This window comes from Bactrocera oleae, chromosome X (genome assembly GCF_042242935.1).
Source record: "Bactrocera oleae isolate idBacOlea1 chromosome X, idBacOlea1, whole genome shotgun sequence".
NCBI classification, from domain to species: Eukaryota; Metazoa; Arthropoda; class Insecta; order Diptera; family Tephritidae; genus Bactrocera; species Bactrocera oleae.
Window position 1 is genome coordinate 14114404 of NC_091541.1, and position 13983 is coordinate 14128386.

The 13983-nt window shown below is 44.7% G+C and overlaps 1 long non-coding RNA gene across 1 annotated transcript; it reads right to left on the minus strand.

Moving 5' to 3' along the window:
- Positions 1 to 9710: 9710 nt before the first annotated feature.
- Positions 9711 to 10416, minus strand: LOC138858060 (uncharacterized). The gene is made up of 2 exons (XR_011397328.1): positions 10017 to 10416; positions 9711 to 9952 (listed from the first exon to the last, which is right to left on the minus strand). It is a non-coding gene; the product is annotated as an uncharacterized lncRNA (long non-coding RNA).
- Positions 10417 to 13983: the final 3567 nt, after the last annotated feature.

A 13983-nucleotide genomic window follows, 5' to 3' on the forward strand; every position in this document is an offset into this window, starting at 1 on the left:
CTTACACTCGGCACCTGCGACGTTCCAGAGGGTCCTCGACCAGGTCATAGGCCCAGAGATGGAACCACACGCCTTTGCCTACCTCGACGACATAATCGTGATAGGCTCTACATTCGAGGAACATATACAGAATCTACGCAAGGTACTGCAGAGACTACAGCAGGCCAACCTTCGTATCAACCCTGAGAAATGCGAGTTTTTTAAGAAGGAACTTCGGTATTTAGGTCACGTGATCAGTGACAAAGGCATCCACACCGACCCCGAGAAAGTAGCAGCAATCCAGGAGCTAAAGCCGCCAACTAACGTAAAAGAAGTACGCCAATATCTTGGGATAGCCTCCTGGTATCGCCGCTTTGTACCCGACTTCGCGACGATGAGCCAGCCGCTCACCGCTTTATTAAAGAAAGGGAGACACTGGAGATGGGGAGCTGAACAACAAGAAGCGTTTGAAAGCATCAAGTGTAAGCTAACGGAGGCTCCGGTTCTCGCATGTCCGGATTTCAGCCAGACATTTACCTTGCAGACGGACGCTAGCAACATTGGCCTTGGTGCAGTGCTAACACAGAAACTAGAAGGAGGTGAACGCGTAATAGCTTACGCTAGCCGCAAACTGGATAAGGCGGAGACCAACTATTCGGCAACCGAAAAGGAGTGCCTCGCCATAGTCTGGGGTATCCGGAAAATGAGACCCTACCTAGAGGGATATAAATTCAAGGTGATAACGGATCACATGTCACTGAAGTGGCTGAATTCCATACAAAGTCCTTCTGGTCGTATAGCACGATGGGCTTTAGAATTACAGCAACATACTTTCGACATCGAGTATCGCAAAGGGAAACTCAACTTAGTAGCGGACGCACTGTCTCGTCAGCCGCTAGAGACCATACGACAAGCGACGACGGTGGCGCCACAATGCAACTGGTTGCGAAAACGAGCAGAGGAAGTACGCGCGAACCCCGAGAAGTACGCGGACTACATGGAAAAGGATGGCCAACTCTATCGCCACATTCCGTGTCGATCCCAGGATGAAGAGGCTGTACCCTGGAAGCTATGTGTGCCTAAACCCCTCCGCTTAAGAGTCCTGCAAGAGAACCACGATATACCTAGCGCCGGACATATGGGTATACGCCGGACAGTAGCCCGGGTGGCTAGCCGATATTACTGGCCAGGGATGTTTCGCGACATTAGCCGTTACGTACGCCAGTGTGAGTCTTGCCAGAAATACAAGGAAGGTCAGCAGAAACCAGCAGGAAAGATGCTTTCACAGGTGGCACAAGAACCGTTTGCCACAGTTTGCACTGACTTCATTGGACCCTTACCGCGATCCACGCATGGAAATACTATGTTACTAGTATTCTTCGACCGCTTCAGCAAGTGGGTAGAATTAGTACCCATGAGGCGCGCTACAGCAGAAGGACTTCGTCGCGCATTTAGAGAACGAATCCTCGCAAGATTTGGCGTCCCGAAGATTCTTATTTCGGACAACGGCGTGCAATTTACTAGTACGCTGTGGCAACACTACCTTAAGGAATTAGGGGTACGCCAGCAATTCACCGCACCCTACACCCCTCAAGAGAATCCCACGGAGCGAGCCAATCGGACAATTAAGCGAATTATTGCACAACTCAGTAAGGCCCGACACCAGCGATGGGATGATTTTCTCCCAGAGATCGAGCTCGCAGTGAATTCCAGCATTTCGGCATCCACGGGATATAGCCCAGCATTGCTCGTACAAGGACGAGAGCCGCGACTGCCAAAGGCACTCTTCGACGAAGTTAATATCGGCACCGGCATGACATCCACGACAGCTGAGGAAAAGTCCAATAGGATGCAGGAGGCCTTCAAAATTGTTCGACAAAATATGGAGAGGGCGGCAACGGATCAAGCCCGGCATTATAACCTGAGACGCAGAAAATGGACCCCCGTGATCGGAGAACTAGTTCTCGCGAAAGAGCATCACCTCTCTAAAGCCACTGAGGGCTTCGCCGCAAAGTTAGCCCCGAAGTATGATGGGCCTTATCAAATTCTCAGGTATGCCTCACCAGTGATCGTAGAACTTCGAAAAGTTGACGGCGGAAAGGAGAAAACGGTGAACATCAGCGAATTGAAACCGTACCACATGGCTGTAACCGTTTAATAAAAAAAAAAAAAAAAAATAATAATAATAAAAAAATTAAATAATAATAGAAAATATTTGAAGGAGTAAATTTGGTGACCAATCGAGACAGTTCATTCATTCAACCGCGAGCTGTCAGCAAGGCAAGACGTACCGGACACTTTTAAAGAAAGTAAATTTAAAATAAAGAAAATATGAATAACGACGAGAAGTGGCAGAACAGTTTGAAGCGGTTCCGTGAACGGATGGAGGAGGAGAAGGTGAAGCTCCCCAGGACACAGGCACTGGAAGCAGCCAGCACCACAGGTACTAGAAGTGCTTGCTCAGCGCGTGCAGACGCTATGCACGCGGCGTCGCGACACCTAAAGCTGATACATGTGACAGCGACATTCGAGGCCAACGCTAACACCGCCAACGTATCCAAGGCCGTCAACACCACTACGCAGCTAACCGACCACAAACCCACTACAAGTGAAATGGATGCACGAACAACACAAGCCGCCATGAGACGCACTATCGCGGCCCACGTAGCCACAACGCCATGCATCGTCGGCCGAGTAGTTGTTCAGGAAATAGATGAACCAAATCAAGAAGAAGTCCACGGGAGTCCGACGAGTGGAAGAACACCAAGCGACAGCAGCAAGGCTAGTAGCGATACGTCTAGCTCAGATGATGCCACGGTACCGCGACAACCACCAGTGATCGAACTCTCCTCGGACCAGGAGAATACCGAACCTGAGAGGGATAGGGTGGAACTGACCTTCCCACCGGGACAAGGTGGAGTCTCCCTGTACCGAGCGGACTTACTCTCCCTAGAAGATGGATCCTGGCTAACGGACACCGTGATCGACGCCTGGGCAAAGTACCTGGAGACCGAATTTGGACCGAAAGGCACGATACTCAGCCCCTTTGTTGTCTGGCAGTTGAACCAACCAGGGGGACGAGAAGAAAATTTCCGCCGCATTCACCGCTGGATCCGAAACATAGACATCTTCGGACAGCGTGTAGTCCTAGCACCACACAACGTCGCTCATCACTGGTATGTGCTCGCCCTATCGAATCGCAAGCTTACGCACCACATGACCGACACAGTGTGTTGTCAACCACACCAGTTATGGACGGCAGATTCCTGGACGAGGGGTAAGGTCACCCATGCAACCACGGCCTGGCGCGAATTCCTCCAGTGGGAATATAAGGAGAGGTACGGCCAGGAAAAACTCGATTTCCGGGAACTCCTGTTAGAGGTGCCACAACAGGAAAATACGGACGATTGCGGCATTTACGTGCTGGAGACAATGGAACGAGTCATGCGCTATATAGGACAAGGTGAAGGAGCGCCCGGATGCATCTCCGAGCCTTTCACAGCGGAGATGGCAGCGAAGAAGCGGGCTCACATGTTAGCTACCTTCAGACATCATCAAGACGCAAAGACGACCAATGACGCAGAGGTAACAAGCACACCAACTTTAGCACCACCACCCGCGGAACAGCTTCCCCCAGAAGGTATAAAAGTACCCATCAACGACGCACTCGGAACAGGACTTGAGGCCTTCCCAGAAATCGCCGAAAGAGTCAGGAGGAGTCTCATAGACCTCACGACCGGCACAGGAAAGCACCGGCTGAAGTTTAGTACCACCAGATATCAAGTGGCTATGTATCGGTGGGGCGTACACATACGGAGGAAGCCAACATCAATAAAAACAGCTGCAAAACCCAACTAAAGAAGGAAGATACCCAGGAAAGATTACAAGTTATAACGTGAATTAATTGAATTTTAGTCTGTACTTAAAGTAAGAAAAAAAAAAAAAAAAAAAAACTAGTTTATAAGTCTATGGAATTGAAAAAAAAAAAATTGTATTAGAACGTGAAGATTATACAAGAATTAAAAGCAAGTTAAAGCAGAGAAAAAAAAAAAAAAGGGAGGGAAAAAAAAAAAAAGAAAACAAAAGATATATATAAAAGAAAAATTTGTAATATAATTTAAGACTTGAATTTAAGAAATATTGTAACTTAGATTAACTTTTGCATCTAACCTGATGCAAAACTCACCGAAGTGGGGGGGGAGTGTGAGAACTAAATGTCCAGAGGGAATTTAGCCCACACAACACATGAAGACGCACCCTGTTAAATAAAATCAACGCAACGAGTATTGGGCTGCAACGGGAAAATCACGCCACTTTTAGCAACACACGCCATCCTAAAGCAACATGTTGCGACACAACAGTTACATCACGCCACTTCTAGCAACACACGCCATCCTAAGGCGACATATTGCCACACAACAGTTAAATCACGCCACGCAAGCGACACAGCGAGTATTGGTCTGCAACGGGAAAATCACGCCACTTCTAGCAACACACGCCATCCTAAGCATCATGTTGCGAACGGGCGAGCAAGCAACACACGGCTTGGTGGAAAGCAAGCAGGCCGATCAGCAGTCATTCAGGATCGGACTGCGAAGGCGAGCACAACGCTGGACGGATGATTGAGGACAGGACCGTGAAGGCGAGCACAACGATTGGCGGGCTTTGAGGACAGGACTGCGAAGGCGAGCACAACGGAACTGGACACGGAAGGTAAGTCACCCCGAGACGCGTAGCACACTGGCAGGGTAGTATACGCGATAGTATACCAATTATCCAACGGGAGCGCGGAAAGGTAAGTGACGTTTCGTGCGGTAAGGAGTGAATGTCTCGCAGTGAGTCGATCCTCTGGCAGGCATTTCACTCCTTAACGTGGGAAGGCCGGAAGTCACGCGTGAAGTAGGTAGTGAGTCGATCCTCTGACCTGCTCCACGCTTGGCATCGCGGTCGCTGTCACTGCCCTCCGTAATTCCGCGTGATAGTGACGCGCTAACAAGTTACGAGAACCACTACCCTGTCGGGACGCCAGCAACGGGTGACGCTCCTATAACGCAGTTCCAGAGATCGTGAAGGGAAACTGTCGGAACGCCAGCAACGGGCGGCGCTCCTAAAACGCAGTCCCAGAGAGTGTGGAAGTGGAAACTGTCGGAACGCCAGCAACGGGCGGCGCTCCTAAAACGCAGCTCCAGAGAGTGTGAAGAAGGGGAAACTGTCGGAACGCCAGCAACGGGCGGCGCTCCTAAAACGCAGTCCCAGAGAGTGTGGAAGTGGAAACTGTCGGAACGCCAGCAACGGGCGGCGCTCCTAAAACGCAGTTCCAGAGAGTGTAGTAATAATATACAATAAAGTACGTGTGGTAGTGTGCAATTCTAAATAAAGAGCGATTTGTAAAGAGCCCCATAGTTTACAAATTTATTGTAACGAACCCTGGACACGGCGAGTATACCTCAGCAAATCAGAAGAAGCAGGGGCAGAAGAAAAGCTTCGTTACAATGAATATGTCAATTCTGCAATAACAATATAATTTGACTTTCGCTCAAATCAGTAAAATTCATGTTTTTCGGCTTAAGCAGTACAGTGCTCACGCAATTCACATACAATTTACAAGAAAATCGACTTTAAGTCTAAAACTAAGAAAGTGCAACTTTTTCGGTTATATGAATATGTCAATTCTGCAATAACAATATAATTTGACCTTCGCTCAAACCAGTAAAATTGATCTTTTTTGGCTTAAGCAGTACACTGCTCACGCAACTGACATAAAATTTACAGGAAAATCGGCTTTAAGTCTAATCTAAGAAAGTGCAATTGATGTTTTTCGGCTTAGGCAGTACAGTGCTCACGCAACTGATATACAATATACAAGAAAATCGGCTTTAAGTCTAAATCTACGAAAGTGCAATTTTTCTGGTTATATGAATTTGTCAATTCTGCAATAACAATATAGTTTGACTTTCGCTCAAATCAGTAAAATAGATGGTTTACGGCTTAAGCAGTACAGTGCTTCCGCAGTTGACATACAATTTACAAGGAAAATCGGCTTTAAGTAAAAATCTAAGAAAGTTAAATTTTTTCTTTTCTGTTCTTTATATTAATTTGTTAATCCTGGCATAACATTATAGTTTTACTTTCGCTCAAATCAGTAAAATTCATGTTTTTCGGCTTAAGCGGTACAGTGCTCACGCAACTGACATACAATTTACAAGAAAATCGGCTTTAAGTCTAATCTAAGAAAGTGCAATTTTTCTGGTTATATTAATTTGTTAATCCTGAAATTATATGAAAGTTTGACTTTAGATCAAATCAGTAAAATCGATGTTTTGCGGCTTAAGCAGTACAGTGCTACCGCAGTTGACATACAATTTACAAGAAAATGGACTTAAATTTTAAACCTAAGAAATTGCAATTTTTTCGGTTATTTTAATTTGTTAATCCTGGAATAACATTTCGGCTTAGGCGGTACAGCGATCAAGTAATTAACATACAATTTACAAGAAAATCGACTTTAAGTCTAAATCTAGGTAGGGTAGGTAAAGTGGCTGTCATTCGACACACTTAGGCCTTTAGGAGGCCCATTGTGATACCACTGGGACTGTGATCCCCTCACTCTACTGGTTCCTCTCTGAACCACCCCGTTCTTCTGATGAACTTCATCAGTGTGACAAGTTTTATCTGTGCAACCTCCGAGACGTCATCAAGAAACCCACGACCCATGGTTGCGATTCTTTTCCTATATAGTGCTGCGCAATCGCATAGAAGATGTCTAATGGTCTCCTCCTCTTCTACTTCCTGACAGCTTCTGCAATAGTCGTTATATGGCGCGCCAAGTCTACTTGCATGTCTGCCTATTAGACAGTGGCCTGTTAGTACTCCTACGAGAGTTCTTATATCATTCCTCTTGAATTTTAATAGTCGGCATGTGCGGCTCATATTCCATTCTTGCCACGTTTGCCTGCTGGTTGAGCAGGTCAGGGATTGATTCCACTGACACTCGGCTATATTAATGACATGTTTGTCGATTAGGTATCTACACGTAGCCAGAGGCATATTTATGTCCACCTTACCAGGATCTAGTTGTAGGGTGGTGCCTGCTCTGGCTAGTTCATCTGCTACGCAGTTACCAGGGATGTCACTGTGTCCTGGAACCCATTGCAGATTTATAGTGAAATAGGATGACAGATCCGCCAGAAGATCATGGCAATTGTTCACTGTCTTCGACGAAATCCTATGAGACATCAGAGATTTCAAAGCCGCTTGGCTGTCTGTATATATAAATACACTTCTTGTTGTTATTACGCTTTTTGTTAGTACAAGAAGGCTTTCTTTAATTGCAGTGACCTCTGCTTGGAAGACACTACAGTGGTCTGGTAACCGGAAGGCGATTTTGGTATCTAATTTAGCCGAGAAGACACCGCCGCCTACTCGGTTATCCAGTTTGGAACCATCCGTATAGAAGCTAATCCCTTCTTCCTTGTCCACTACATCCCGTTCCCACTCCTCTCTGGAGGGAAAGGTAATATTGAGGACCGGATTTAGGTTCAGCTCCACCGGATTGCGAAAATCCGTAGTTATGGGAAGAACCGGGAACTTCCTAAGTATCCTAGAATGTCCCTTGTTACAGGCGACTAATAGGGAGGCTTCCCGCAGTCTTAGAGCTGACTTCGCTGCCATTTGCTTGCAATATAAGTCTGTTGGCAGCAAGTGTAAAATTATGTTGAGTGCCTGGCTTGGCGTAGTTCTGAGAGCTCCACTGATGCAAATACTAGCTGCTCTTTGTATACTTTCCATGCTTCTAATCGCATATTTCTTTTCTGTAATTGGCCACCATACTACTATCCCGTAGGTCATGATCGGCCTTACAATTGCTGTGTACAGCCAGTGAGCCACCCGAGGTGTCAGTCCCCACCTGGGCCCCACCATTCTTTTACATGTGTAAAGCGCTGTAGCAGCTTTCTTTACCCTCGCTTCCAGGTTTTGTTTCCAAGAAAGCTTCCTGTCCAAAATTAGTCCCAAGTAGCTTGCTTTATCCCCTATCGTTAGCCTGGTGCCATTTAAAAATGGCGGCGTGATTTCGGGAGTACTGTGTTTCTTAGTAAACAATACTAGTTCTGTCTTGCTAGCATTTAAATTCAGTCCGCATGATACGGCCCATCGATTAATCTCGTTTAGTATTGTCTGCATGAGACTAGCGAGGGTGTTCGGGAACTTGCCCCTAACCGAGACTGCCACATCATCAGCGTAGGCCACAACATGTATCCCCTTCTTTTCTAGGTCCACAAGCATTTTATTCATTGTCAGGACCCAGAGAAGTGGGGATAACACGTTTCCTTGGGGTGTACCCCTTCGGACAGATCTGTACATCGTTGAAGCTCCCAGCGTTGAAATAATTGACCTGCCCAAGAGCATCTGTTCAATTAATTTCCGGAGAGGCTCAGATATGCCCAGATCTTTAAGCGCGCTCAATATGGCCTTTGGCTGGATGTTGTTAAAGGCACCTTCTATGTCTAGGAAGGCTACGAGGGTGTATTCTTTTATTTCCAGAGATTTTTCAATCTCTGCTACCACTGAGCTTAATGCCGTTTCTGTGGATCTACCCTTCGAGTACGCATGCTGCGAAACTGCCATTTTTCTTGGGTTTAGTATGTCCTTTATATGTATTTCTATTAGTCTTTCCAGCGTTTTTAAAAGAAATGATGAAAGACTAATTGGTCTAAAATCCTTTGGATTAATATGTGAGCTTTTGCCCGCCTTTGGGATATATATCACCTTAACTTCCCTCCATGTCGAGGGAATATAGTTCAATTTCAGCGCCCCTCTAAACATGGTTGTTATCCAGTTTATTGTGTAGCTCAAGGATTGCTGTAACTGGGCCGGGAATAGACCGTCTGGTCCCGGCGTTTTATAAGGCTTGAAGCTGCCTATTGCCCAATAAACATTGTCATCTGACACTATGTCTAGCGGAGGGGTCTCTGAGCTTACTTCACTCCCCATTATATGCCCCCCCGTGAGGTTCTCGGAACTGTCTGGGAAGTGAGTGTCCATTAGTAGGCCCAGAGTCTCTTTACTGGATTCCGTCCAGCTGTGATCTGGCTTCTGAAGGTATCCGATGCTGTGTTTCGACTGTGTCATTATCTTTCTCAGTCGGAACACTTCTGCTGTATCTTCGATATCGCTACAAAAAGATTTCCACGAATTCCTTTTTGCTTTTCTTACCTCCTTTTTGTATGCCCGAAGGTGGTTGTGATAGTTATCCCACTCTATATCTTCTTGGGATAGTTTGCCAGAATTGAATTGCCTTCTGCAATTCTTCTGCATGTTCTTAAGTATTGGGGTCCACCAAGGAGGTCTAATTCTTCCCCTACTGTGTGTTAATGGACAAGCTACCTCTAGTGCTTGACGACAAGACTCTGTGAATCGTTTAACAAGGATGTCTAGGTCCTCTTTCTTTTCCGGTTGGAATGGTGGAATCATAGGAATACGCTTTTTTAGCTCCTGCATGTGCATCTGCAAGTTCGTTTTCCTATGATTCCTGAATTTCTCTTCCCTAACTACATTTTCTTCAATTATACACTCAATGTAGCGGTGGTCTGAGAAGGAGTGTTCTTCCAATACCCTCCAATGTGTTATTTTATCCACCAGCTCTTCCGATACCAGTGTTATATCTAATACTTCCTGTCGGTTTCTGGTTATAAATGTTGGCGTACTACCTTTGTTACATAACAGAAGCTTACTTCCTATTAGATAATTAAAGAGCAACTCACCCCTTTCATTAATGTCCGTGCTTCCCCATAGATTATGGTGCGCATTGGAGTCGCATCCAAGTATGATCGAACACTTGGATGCTTCGGCGTCTCGTACCAGCTCCTTGAACAGCTGCGATGGTACTGCTACCTCGTCGTACGGCATGTAGCATGATGCGAGCCGGTATTTCCTCTTGCTCGTCTCCCAGCTTACTACCGTAGTGTCGTTACTACTGTAATTGTGTAATAAAAAGACATTAAGCTTTTTGTTAGCCAATATACATGTCCTTGGCTTACCTACACAACCATTCGCGTATAGATTGTAACCTGGTGTCCTCAGACCGCAGATACGCCCTCCGTTAACCCATGGCTCCTGAATGAGGACAAAGTCAGGCCGTTCTTCTGCCATGCGGTTAACTAGGGCTAGAGACGCTAGTTTGCTGTGGTGTAAATTAATTTGGAGAAGACGCATTAGTTATGGTCTTCTCTGCATCATCATGAGAGTCGCTTAAAAGCTCACTCTCAGTGTAGAGTTTAGAGAGTCTGTCCGCAAGTTCAGACCCCGAAGTACACTCACCTTGATCCGTGATCTCTGCGTCGCTCGAGGACTCCACTGGATCTTCCTCGACTTCGCACTCCGATTCCGATGCCAAGTTTTCTCCTGCATCGGCGTCTGATTTGTAGGTCATGACCTTTACTTTTGTGAATCCGTAGCTGATCTCTCCGCCACTTTTCGCTAGCGGTTCTACGGATTCTTTTGTTAGAAGCAGCAGAATCTGCATTGTGGCTCCTTCGTCTCCACTCCAGATTCTGCTGCGGGGTCGTCAAAGGCCTTGACGAATCTCCATCCCTCCGTTGGCAGATTTGGGTTGCAGGCTCTTATGAGCTGCATTATTTGGTCCGGCTGCGATGGTGTAGCCGGGATCCATACCCTTGCTCTCGGTCGGGATGGGATATCTTTCCTGTCTACCGCCACCAATTTGGCTCCGGGGTAGACCTCTCCCACTTTAGATATTGCTGCTTTATATAGCTGGACCGATCTCTCGTCGTCACACGCTATCATCTTTATTTGCCCTTGATACCATCCGGCATCCGCACATGACGGGGGTGGACCTGGATTGCTAAGTAGCACTTCCAAAGCCACATTCGTCAGTGCGGCTTGCACCCATTTCCATTGGGCTCTGGGGATTTTTCCTTCGGGATCACCCTCATCCAGCACACCAATGACAATGCGGTTTCGGGCCACATCAGCAAAAGATCTTACGGGCGTCACGCCCTTAGTTTTCGGTCTCTTTGCTGACGGCTTAGCCTCTTCAGCGGACCTTTGTCTTTTTGTTGCCACTACCGGCGCTTCTAGTTTGAAGTTAGGTAGGACAGCTCTCGCGCAATCAATGGATTCTTGGAGCTCCTTTGTGAGCTCCTCATTGCTTGGCGGTTGCAGCTCCACCTTCTTCAACAGGTATGCAGCGCGTCGCCTCTCTGCATACTTTGCTTTTGCCGGGTCATCAATCCTGAAGGAAGGCCACGCTCTGGCTGACCCACTACTGGCAGCTTCGCTTTTAGCATCTCCCACCTTCTCCTGCTTGGCTGCCAAGCTTTGGCTACAGGGGTTGGTATGGGCTGCCTCCAGCGTTGCTGTTTTTGTGGCGCCAGCCTTGGCTACTGCCCCCTTAGTATTCGCCTTTGCTCCAGGACCAAGCTTCGCTCCTGTCCTCGCTTTGGCTGTTGTCGAGCTCGTGCCAAACGCTGCTCTTCTCTGGGAGCAACCCGCTCCCTCCGGTCTTTTTGAAGGAGGTCCGGACTCCTTTTTGTTTTTATTTATCATGTTAATGTTTTGGCTCATATTTTGGACCCACGAGTGTAGGGGAAAGTATGTCCGCTTGCGCATAGCCCCCGCTACGCAAGTAAGGCTATCTTATTACGGAGGGCGCCAGGTATCCGTAAGCTCCGTGCGAGACTGGGCTATTTAAGGGCCCCCAGCCAGGTTGATCTTCGGCACGGGTCGCATGACACCTTGATCCAGCCCCTTACCTCCTACCATGGTAAGACCTCCTATCTGGATGCTGCACTATCGAAGAGTACCGAACACCCAGATAGGAAGCCTGACCTTAGCTAGACACCTCACTACTAACGACGTGAACCTGTGGTATCTATTTCAAGTCGGCACCCTCGTGGAGGGTTCAGCGGAGGATTTTTGCCAACCAAGTCTAAATCTAAGAAAGTGCAATTTTTTCGGTTATATTAATTTGTTAATCCTGAAATTATATGAAAGTTTGACTTTAGAGCAAATCAGTAAAATCGATGGTTTGCGGCTTAAGCAGTACAGTGCTACCGAATTTGACATACAATTTACAAGAAAATCGACTTTAAGTCTAAACCTAAGAAAGTGCAACTTTTTCGTTAATATTAATTTGTTAATCCTGCAATAACAATATAATTTGACTTTCGCTCAAATCAGTAAAAATCATGTTTTTCGGCTTAAGCGGTACAGTGCTCACGCAACTGACATACAATTTACAAGAAAATCGGCTTTAAGTCTAATCTAAGAAAGTGCAATTTTTTCGGTTATATTAATTTGTTAATCCTGAAATTATATGAAAGTTTGACTTTAGATCAAATCAGTAAAATCGATGTTTTGCGGCTTAAGCAGTACAGTGCTACCGCAATTGACATACAATTTACAAAAAAATCGACTTTAAGTCTAAACCTAAGAAAGTGCAATTTTTTTGGTTATATGAATATGTCAATTCTGCAATAACAATATAATTTGACTTTCGCTCAAACCAGTAAAATTGATGTTTTTCGGCTTAAGCGGTACAGTGCTCATGCAATTGACATACAATTTACAAGAAAATCGACTTTAAGTCTAAATCTAAGAAAGTGCAATTTTTTCGGTTATATTAATTTGTTAATCCTGAAATTATATGAAAGTTTAACTTTAGATCAAATCAGTAAAATCGATGTTTTGCGGCTTAAGCAGTACAGTGCTACCGCAACTGACATACAATTTACAAAAAAATCGACTTTAAGTCTAAACCTAAGAAAGTGCAATTTTTTCGGTTATATGAATATGTCAATTCTGCAATAACAATATAATTTGACTTTCGCTCAAACCAGTAAAATTGATGTTTTTCGGCTTAAGCGGTACAGTGCTCATGCAATTGACATACAATTTACAAGAAAATCGACTTTAAGTCTAAATCTAAGAAAGTGCAATTTTTTCGGTTATATTAATTTGTTAATCCTGAAATTATATGAAAGTTTGACTTTAGAGCAAATCAGTAAAATCGATGGTTTGCGGCTTAAGCAGTACAGTGCTACCGAATTTGACATACAATTTACAAGAAAATCGACTTTAAGTCTAAACCTAAGAAAGTGCAACTTTTTCGTTAATATTAATTTGTTAATCCTGCAATAACAATATAATTTGACTTTCGCTCAAATCAGTAAAAATCATGTTTTTCGGCTTAAGCGGTACAGTGCTCACGCAACTGACATACAATTTACAAGAAAATCGGCTTTAAGTCTAATCTAAGAAAGTGCAATTTTTTCGGTTATATTAATTTGTTAATCCTGAAATTATATGAAAGTTTGACTTTAGATCAAATCAGTAAAATCGATGTTTTGCGGCTTAAGCAGTACAGTGCTACCGCAATTGACATACAATTTACAAGAAAATCGACTTTAAGTCTAAATCTAAGAAAGTGCAATTTTTTCGGTTATATTAATTTGTTAATCCTGAAATTATATGAAAGTTAGACTTTAGAGCAAATCAGTAAAATCGATGGTTTGCGGCTTAAGCAGTACAGTGCTACCGAATTTGACATACAATTTACAAGAAAATCGACTTTAAGTCTAAACCTAAGAAAGTGCAACTTTTTCGTTAATATTAATTTGTTAATCCTGCAATAACAATATAATTTGACTTTCGCTCAAATCAGTAAAAATCATGTTTTTCGGCTTAAGCGGTACAGTGCTCACGCAACTGACATACAATTTACAAGAAAATCAGCTTTAAGTCTAATCTAAGAAGGTGCAATTTTTTCGGTTATATTAATTTGTTAATCCTGAAATTATATGAAAGTTTGACTTTAGATCAAATCAGTAAAATCGATGTTTTGCGGCTTAAGCAGTACAGTGCTACCGCAATTGACATACAATTTACAAAAAAATCGACTTTAAGTCTAAACCTAAGAAAGTGCAATTTTTTCGGTTATATGAATATGTCAATTCTGCAATAACAATATAATTTGACTTTCGCTCA